The sequence below is a fragment of the Tenrec ecaudatus genome, chromosome 2 (genome assembly GCF_050624435.1).
Source record: "Tenrec ecaudatus isolate mTenEca1 chromosome 2, mTenEca1.hap1, whole genome shotgun sequence".
Classification (NCBI taxonomy): domain Eukaryota; kingdom Metazoa; phylum Chordata; class Mammalia; order Afrosoricida; family Tenrecidae; genus Tenrec; species Tenrec ecaudatus.
This window is the reverse complement of record NC_134531.1, coordinates 278,408,251-278,418,494: the sequence shown is the minus strand read 5'-3', so window position 1 is coordinate 278,418,494 and position 10,244 is coordinate 278,408,251. Positions and strand designations below refer to the sequence as shown.

General features: G+C 40.8%; 1 pseudogene; it reads right to left on the bottom strand.

Moving 5' to 3' along the window:
* Window positions 1–4,342: 4,342 nt before the first annotated feature.
* Window positions 4,343–5,810, bottom strand: LOC142441488 (tRNA pseudouridine(38/39) synthase-like; annotated as a pseudogene).
* Between the last annotated feature and the right edge of the window lie 4,434 nt (window positions 5,811–10,244).

The window sequence follows — 10,244 nt, the reverse complement described above, 5'->3', positions numbered from 1 at the left end:
GTATTAAAATTGTTAATGATACATGTAAACAAATAATTCCATTGATAATTTCAAGTCAAATTTGTCAAAGATCACCTCTGGTGCTTGATGTGCTCACTCAAAGTGAATTATTGGAGATTATTGGGGATTCGGTGAATCATACAAATGCATCTGTGTTCCCTAAAATCAAAAGGGAATAGAGCACAAACATTACATACGGGTAAAAGATGGCATTAGAAAATGCTGCTGTGTTTTCAGATGTCATGGAGTCAGGTCTGACTCAAAGTGCCCCTGGATACAGGAAAATGAGACACTGTGCCATCCTGCACCATCCCCATAACCCTTCCTAAGCTTGAACCCATTTTCGCAGCTTCTGTGTCAACCTATCCCCTCGAGGGTCTTCCTCTTTTTCTCGGTCCTGCTACCTTACAAAATATGCTGTCCTTCTCCAGGAACTGGTCTCTCCTAATACAGCACAAGTATTGACAACAGGTCACGGGGACATGGGATAATGTCTCCCCATCCTTGCCTCTAAGGAGTGTGCTGGCTATACTTCTGAGAAAAATCCATTTGCTCCTGTGGCAGTCCCTGGCACTTTCAGTGGTTTGCCCCAACATCATAGACAAGCGCACACTTCTTTTTGCAGTCTTCACTATTCAAGGTTCAACTTTCACGTGCATACGAGACCACTGAAAATACCATGGTGCGGGTCAGGCACGCCTTATCCTCAAAGTAATATGCTTGCTTTTCAACTTTCTAAAGAGGTTTTGTGGTTCGCTGGCCAGTGTTCTGCTATGGGGACCTCTTCCAAGAATCAGAGGATGGATCAGCCAAAGATCAGGGAGTCGTGGGGCTTGATACCCCCAAGAACACTCAGCCAGAGGGCTGAGCCAGCATGCCTTTGTGTCCTTGTGATTCAGATGCGTCCGTGTGTATCCAGTGACCAACGGCCACTGCAATAAACCTCTCTATTTAAAATCTCAAAATAAATAACAAAGCGGTTTTGTGAAGCAGATTTACTTAATGCAATGTACTCCTTCATCTCCTAACTGCTGCTTCCCTGAGTATTGGTTATGGATCCAAGCAAGAGGAAATCTTTGGCAATTTCAATCTGTTCTCCATTGACCACGGTGTCACCTACTGGTCCAGTTATGAGGGTCTGGGTTTTCTTCACACTGAACTGTAATCCATACTGAAAGTTGCCGTCCTTGCTTTTCACCAACCAGTGCTTCCAGTCTGGCCCACTTTCAGCGAACACAACTGCATCGTCTGTTCATAGAAGGATGCTAATAAACCTTCCTCCAGTCTGGAGACTGCATTCCTCCTCATAGAACCCCGCTTCTCTGACGATGTGCTCAGCATGCAGAGTGAATGGGCATGGGCAGAGGATACAGCCCTGACTCATACATTCCTGCTCTTAAACCATTCACTACGCCCTTGTTCTGTTCACGCAGCTGCCTCTTGATTCAGGCACAAGTTCCTCATGAGCACAATGAAGGGTTCTGGAGTTCCCATTTTTCTCTAGGTTATTCATTATGATGTACACAGTCAAACACCTTGGCATAGTTAATGCAACACAAGTAAAATATATTTCTGGTATTCTCTACTTTAAGTCACGATCCATCTGACATCAACAATGACATCCCTTGCCTAGTTAATGCAACACAAATAAAATATATTTCTGGTATTCTCCACTTTAAGTCACGGTCCATCTGACATCAACAATGACATCCCTTGTTCCACCTCTTCTTCTGAATCTGGTCTGACCCTCTGGCAGCAACTTGTCAATGTACTGCCGCAACTGTTGTCGGATGATCTTCCGAAAATTTCACTTGCATGTGACATCAGTGATATTGTTCTAGAATTCAAATACTCTACTGGCTCATCTTTATTTGAAATGGGTATTGTGGCAGTTGGATGAATTGCATGTCAGTTTAAAGATGCATGCAACTATCTGGTGTGTGATCCCAACTTTCAATCAGGTCATAGCTTGCTGGTGCTTCCTTGAGGGTGTGACTGTCTCACAAGGAGGACCCTGAAATCCTCCTTCACTCTCTATATCTCCACCTTCTGGCTTGCTGGGACACTGGTGGCCACCCTGAGAGTTACCAGTGGCTTGCCATGTTTCCACTGATGTTAGATACACGTGACTGCACTAATTGGCTTGTGATCTTCCTGCATTCTCCACCTGTACACATGGCTGCGTGAATCTGAAGAGGGACTGATAGACTAATATTGGACTTATAGACTTGAGTTGGACTAATCTATGGTGCTTCCTTGACATATAATTAGTTCTTGGTATAAATCTCTCTCTAATACATATATGGGTGTCAATGGATGTGTCAACCCAATATGACACAGGTACAAATCGGATCTCTTCCAGTCAGTTGGCCAACTAGTTGTCTTGTAAATATCTGGCATAGAGGCCTGAATACTTCTAGTGCTTCAACAGTTTCTTAAACCTTTTCAACTGGTATTTGTGATACTTACATAATCGTCTGTCAACTCGAGGGTATTATTGTAGGGGTGGAGTTTAGCCTGTCAATCAGGTTGCAGCTTGATGACCTCATTAAGAGGTGAGATGAAGGTAAATCGCTCACTGGAGGCCTGTACACACTCTCTCTGCTTCACCTTCCTGTGGAGGAGCCATGTGGAGACTTATGCCAGCACTGAGACGCTTCCACAACCACTGGATCCACAGGATTTTTCACCCCTGGCCTGTGATCTTCCTGCATTTTTCCTGTCTAACACAGCATCATTGTAAGTGGCTACATGAGTCTCAAGAGGAATTTACAGACCAGTATCGAACATTTGGACTAATATCAGACTTATGAACTTGATCTGGACTTGGCTGGGATGTTTTCTCAATATTCAATTGCTCTTAGATATAAATCTCTCTTACACACATATGAGTGTCTCTGCATTTGTTTCTCCAGTCATTCAGACTAACACAGTATTTCACGAATTCCTGGAGCCTTGTTTTTGGCTAGTGCTTTCAGTGAAGCTTGGACTCCTTCTTTCAGTACCATTGGTTCATGCTCCTTTGCTGCCTCTTGAAATTGTTGAATATTGACTACTTCTTCTGTGGTCCAGTGACTCTGTATATTCTTTCCATCTTCTTTTGATGCTTTCTGCATCATTCAATATTTTTTCCATCGAATTGTTCAATGTTGCAATTCGAGGCGTGAATTTTTTCTTTAGTTCTTTCCGTTTAAGACATGCTAAGTGTGTGCTTCCTCTTTGGTTTTCTAACTTTGAGCTGCCCTTTGCCATTTTCTGTTAAACTCTTTGACTTCATCATTTCGTCTGTTTGCCTCAGCTACTGTATGAGTCAGAGCACGTTTCAGAAACATCCATTTTGACCATGCCTTTCTTGCCTGCCTTTTCGATGACCTTTGACTTGCATCATGCATGAGGAGCTGTGGTTGGGTAGAGTTTATAAGCTGAGCTGCTAACCACAAGGCCAGCAGTTCACAACCACCCGCCACTCCCTGAGAGAAAGACGGGGGTGTAGACTCCTTTAAACAGTTACAGGCATAGAAACACAAAGGAGTAAGCTCTACTCTGTCCTATAAAGTCATGATAAGTTGGCATCAGCTTGATGGCAGTGCATGTGAGCATGTGTGCTTGTTTGATGTTCTTTATGTTATCCTCCCCACATCATCACATCTTCCGCTATTAATGTTTAATGCAATATATTTCTTCTTGAGGCATTCTCAAATTTAGGTTAGGATATACTCAAGGTTATATTTTGGCTATTGTGGACTTGTTTTCCTTTTCGTCAACTTCAACCTGAGCAATTAACAATCTGTTGTAAAGTCAGCCCCTGACCTGGGTTAGCTGCTAATATTGAGCTTCTCAATTATCTATTCTGACAGAAGTAGTCAATGTGATTTCTGTGTATCCCATCTGGAGAATTCCACGTGTAGAGTTGCTTTATATGTTGTTGAAAAACATATTTATGATGCACAAATCATTCATCTTGAAAAATTATATCTTGTGATCTACATTGAGACCATGTTTTCCAACTAGTAATATGTGTTCTTCTTTGTTGACCATGTTTTCCAACTAGTGTATCTTCTTCTTTGTTTTCAACTTTTGCATTTGAAGTGCCAATAGTTATAAATGCCTCTTGATTGCATGTTTAATCCATTTCAGACTGAAAAGATTGGTTGAATTCTTCAATTTCTTCATCACTAGTCTTAGTGGTTGGAGCATACATGTGTATAATAGTTGTATGGCTTGGATTTAGCTCTGCTAAAGCCTGGTCTCTTTGGGTGACCCTGCTGGTATTTGAAATATCAAAGACATGGCTTTCAGCATCACAGTAACTAACACACAAGCTACCTCAGTATGACAAACTCTATATGTTCAGCAACTCATCAATAATCTCTGGTCTCTCCATACCTTGACCAATCAGAAATAGGATAGCCATCAAACTGCGAACTTGATGGCAAAGAAATGCCTGGTCAATTACTTCAAATGGACATAACTGGAAAGGTTTCTGGCCATCTCTCCTCACTCAGATTCTGGCTCATTAGTTGTACTTTAGTGGGCAGAATGGTCCTCTGAAAATTAACCACTCCATTGGCTATATTCATTTTACACAGGTTCCTGAAATCAAGTGAGCCAAGATACTTCTGAGCTGCATAATTCATAAGTGTAATATCTAAACAGCATGAGGGAAAATGGTTATATGTCTGCTCAATACAGCTGAACTTAGCACTGAAGATGGACTCTAGGGGCCCACACTAGGATAGAGATGTCAGGAGGAAGCACCTGACTGAGGATGTGGGTACAGCAGATCTCTTTGGCACTGATAGCAGTGTCACTGCCTTTGTCTTTTCAATTAAAATCATCTGAGTTTTTGTCCTTTGGAAAGTGAGAATGAAGATCAAGAGATATTGCCTGTCCAAAGGCACTTACTCCTTTGTCTGTTTCCCACACCAGTCATAATTAGATGTCTGTCTACTTTTTGCTAGTCTCATTTAGGCTAGCACTTTATTTTTTTTTATTTTAACAATTTATTGGGGCTCATACAATTCTTTTCACAGTTCATACATATACATACATCAATTGTATAAAGCACATCTGTACAGTCTTTGCCCTAATCATTTTTTTCTCTTTTCTTCTTTTACATTTTATTAGGGACTCATACAACTCTTACCACAATCCATACATATACATACATCAATTGTATAAAGCACATCCATACATTCCCTGCCCCAATCATTCTCAAGGCATTTGCTCTCCACTTAAGCCCCTTGCATCAGGTCCTCTTTTTTTTCCCCCCTCCCTCCCCATTCCCCCCTCCCTCATATGCCCTTGGTAATTTATACATCGTTATTTTGTCATATCTTGCCCTATCCGGAGTCTCCCTTCCCCCCTTCTCTGCTGTCCCTCTCCCAGGGAAGAGGTCACATGTGGATCCTTGTAATCAGTTCCCCCTTTCCAACCCACTCACCCTCCACTCTCCCAGCATTGTCCCTCACACCCTTGGTCCTGAAGGTATCATCCACCCTGGATTCCCTGTACCTCCAACCCTCATATGTACCAGTGTACATAGGCTAGCACTTTAAACAGCTCTCTTCGATGATATTATTTGTGTTTTCTTGATGGGCAAAACCCTGGAAGCCCCTGCATGCCTTTGACCATGATCCCTGAGATCAAATGCATGCTTAGCTTTTCCACTTCCTGAAGATGCTTCCCTTCTGCTTGAGTTCTTGGTGCTGCCTTGTTCCTTTTGAAGTCTTTCTACCTCCTCCTCCTATTCTTGCACCCTTTGGGGGAAGTTTTTCAGATTGGCCTTTGCTTACATCATTTTCAGTCATAATATAATAAATAAATCATACAGGTCAACCCTACCTTCTTCCCAGTCTTTAGCCACGCAACTTCTCACACTGTGTGTTTGTTTTATGAGGAGTCAGGCATGTACTCTGAGCATTCAGCCATATACCTAATCTCTGAAGTCGAGAACACTTTTGTCTTGAGCTCCTCGATATGCGCAAGGCCCACAGCTCCATGCGACAGGGACAGTGTCCAAACCCTGAAAACGAAGTTACCTTAGTTGTCCTAAGCTCCTTCTACTCGGAACATTCAATGTTTCTATGTGGTGGTGATTCACCTTTAAAAAAAACAAACATGACAAAATAATAATTAATAAATTATCAAGGGCTCATGAGGGAGCGGGGAGCAGGGAGGGAGGGGAAAAAAGGGGACTTGATGCAGAGGGCTTAAGTGGAGAGCAAATGTTTTGAAAATGTTGAGGGCAAAGAATGTACAGATGTGCTTTATACAATTGATGTATGTATGGATTGTGGTAAGAGTTGTATGAGTCCCTAATAAAATGTTAATAAAAAAACTTTTTATTGTGAATCAGGCGAAGGTGTACAGGGTAAATCAGTTTTCGAGACAATGGTTCATCTGGATTTTGTCTCCTGTCACTGATTATAATCTTCCCTGTGCCTCCCACCTGCATTCCTCCTTTGCCAACTCTGCTGACTCTTTTCCTGAGGAACACCCTGTCATTTTCACTTCAAATGGCTGATCCTGCTGAGGAGGACAGACCTCCCTAGTGTTGTTTTCCCCTCATAGACCTATTATTTGGGTGACAAGGAAACCACGGCAGTGTGACTTCAGTTCCAGATCTGAAGGGTGATGGAGGGCCATGTTCTTCGGGGTTCCACCAGTATCTGTCTTTTTGATACCTCTGAGTTCTTTTTCGCATTATCGTCTGCTCTAAGCAGGAGTCTTCCACCCTAAGCTAGTGCAGTTGCCCATGGTAGCTGGGTTCCCGGGTGGTAGAGGCTAGATCTTCTGGCCTTGGGGTTGGGGTGGGGTAAAGACTGATGCTTGAGTAGTCTAATCATCCCGCGGACTAATGATTTCCATATGACTTTTGATTTCCATCACTCTTCTTTCCACCAGCTGCGGAGAGGACAAGCACTACACCTTCAGGGTTTCCTCACGAAAGTAGTGTGGTCCTTGTGGACTACGTACGCATTTGTCCTTCTACTCTAAATTTTCAACAGCTTCTGGATGACTTGCTAAGCCAGATTTTTAAATAATCAAGTGATTATTTTGATATATGGAGTTTTTAATCCATCTTTCATATATACAACACTCTGAATTGGATTTCTTAAATGTAAAATAAGAATTTAAAGAATATTTCTGACTTATATTCCTACAGTACTAACTGAAAGAGAAAGATAGGGCATGATCAAGGGTAATGTAACCAAGAGGAATTGCTGAAATCCTGGTGGGGACTGAGCATGATAGTGGGACAGGAGGGAAGTCAAAGGAAACAGAGGAAAGAGCTGGGAGGCAAAGGGCATTTATAGAGGTCTAGATAAACACATGTATATATTCAAATATATTTATATATGAGAATAGGGGAATAGATCTATGTGCATATATTAATAGATTGAGTATTAAGGTAGCAGAAGGACATTAGGTCTCCACTCAAGTACTCCCTCAATGCAAGAATACTTGCTTCTATTAAATTGGCATTCTATGATGCTCACCTTCCCGACACAACCGCTGAAGGCAAAGAGGGTGAATAAGCAAATGTGGTGAAGAAAGCTGATGGTGCCGGGCTATCAAAAGATATAGCATCTGGGGTCTTAAAGGATTGAAGGTAAACAAGCTGCCATCTAGCTCAGAAGCAACAAAGTCCACATGGAAGAAGCACACCAGCCTGTGTGAACATGAGGTATTGAAGGGATCAGGTATCAGAACAAAAAAATCTTAACATAGTGAATGAGGGGAGGGTGCAGAGTGGAGACTTAAAACTCACTTGTAGGCCACTGGATACCCCCTTACAGAAGGGTCTTGGGGAAGAGATGAGCCAGTCAGGGCGCAATATAGCAATGATGAAATATACAACTTTCCTCTAGCTCCTAAATGCTTCCTCCTTCCAACCCCACCCCCCACCCCCACTATCATGATCCCAATTCTACCTTGCAAGTCTGGTTAGACCAGAGGATGTACACTGGTTCAGATAAGAACTGAAACACAGAGAAGCCAGGGCGGATGATCCCTTTCGGACCAGTGGTGTGAGTGGCGATACTGGGAGGGTAGAGGGAGGGTGGGTGTGAAGGGGAGAACTGATAACAAGGATCTACATGTGACCTCCTCCCTGGGGGATGGACAATGGAAAGGTGGGTGAAGGGAGATGTCAGACAGGGCAAGATATGACAAAATAACACTTTATAAATTATCAAAGGTTCATGAGGGAGGGGGGAGTGGGGAGGGAGTAGAAAACATGAGGACGTGATGCCAGAGGCTTGAGTGGAGAGCAAATATTTTGAGAATGAGGAGGGCAATGAATGTACAAATGTGCTTTACACAATTGATGTATGTGTGGATTGTGATAAGTGTTGTGTGAGCCCCTACTAAAACGATTTAATAAAATAATGGCAAGAATAAAACATTTCATCCTAAAAAAGAGAGAAGGTTTCTATTCCTTTTAATAATGTAAAACCACACCCAAAATTTCCATGTTAAGTCTGCATTAGCAGTGATGTGTTTCTTGGACTATGGGTAAGAAAGCTTTAGTGAGAAAAATCACATTTAAACTAAGTCTTAAGAATAAAAGTATGTGGATAATAAGGTAAAAGGCTGCTCCCAGGATGGAAAACAGGGCTCTTATGTATGAATTTAAAAATATCTCTCCTCATTTCGCCTCTATTTGAGGGCAAGCTTATCCTGTGAACTGAATGCATGCCAGAGTGGATGTACTTAATATGAATGAACACTATGGCAAATGTTAACAAGGCCACATTCTGCTACCACAAAAAATTAAGCAAATAATCCTCATAAGGAATATAGTCACAGACCCTGGCACAGAGCCTGTCCTTAGTTGAGCTTCTTAAAGACGCTGCTTAAATAATCTTGAACAGTTTTTCAAGTACTTAACACAAGTTATTTGAATGGCTTCTAACTTTTTACTGTGGTTCCCAGTAAAAAATAAATTTTATATTAGAACAATCACATACACATACGCGCATACACACACACAAACATACTCAAACTTTTTAAAGCTCCCTGTATGTGTATACATACCTAGGTTACTTCAAAAAGTACATGAAAAAATTGACTTTTAAATATGTATTTTCCCATACATTTTGAATCTATATGTGTCCTGGTGTATTTTACCTTCTTCGTTATTCTATACAATATTATAATTTGTATTCATCTATGGTTCTATATTAGAACTATCTTGGAGGCTTTTAAAATTTATCAGATAGCTCACAGAATCTCACTGATCTTTGAGTGCTGGTTTTTTTGTTGTTGCTTCTTTTAATCCCCGGGTAATTTTTCAGGCAAGGAATTCTGAGAACTGTGATCTATTTATTTCCACCTGTCAAATATTACACATTTGTATTCAAGGAAAAAAACTATAGTCAAATAAAAATTTAAACATGTGGAAAGTTATTTTCCCCAACCCCACCTCAGCAATTTTTCCTTCTGAAGTGTCAGCATAATATTGAAGCATTATATGTTTATCTGCCTTAAAATAAATAGATAAAGTACAAGCATTTCCGAAGCAGACACCCATATCATCACTACTTCTTTTGATTTTCTTGGCAGATCTCTTAAAAAATGTTTTTATCAACTATTTCTAATTTCTCCTCTCATTTTCTATTGTCCTTATTCCATTCAGGCTCTTCCCATACCACCACTTCATTAAAACACCTTTTTTGGGCTTTTCAAAATCACCAATGAATTAATTGATCCTCTATCATGGAAGTGTTTCTATTGGACCCTAGTCATATGTAGCTGAAGCTCTCAGAAATCCTCCACTCTTCAAGTCCTTTAACACATTTCCTCACTCACACTCATGTTTAGAAGAAAGTAATCTCTTGATATTCCTATGTTTTGAGGTATAAAAGAGATCCCAAAATCTAATTTAAGGAAAACTAAATCTTAAACAGGAAAAGACAAGACAAAGAAAATGACAATAAGGGGCAAATATGTGATAGACTTAAGTTGCCAACTATTGAGAAACCTCAAAAGCAACAGAGATTTTGAACAAAGCCCAGTGGCCTCAAGGTCTACGATGTGGAGATATTTGTCCACTGCTTCTGCACAAACTAGGGCATTTATTCTTAAGTATTTATTCTTAAGTACACAGTTCCTTTAATCTGCAAAGAATATGTTTAAGGTAAATTTCCATTTCCATGTAGTAGTGTTTCCATTACAGTTCTCAAGTGTGATTGTAAATACTGTACATTTTACAAAGATAAAGTGAAAAATTGAGGGTC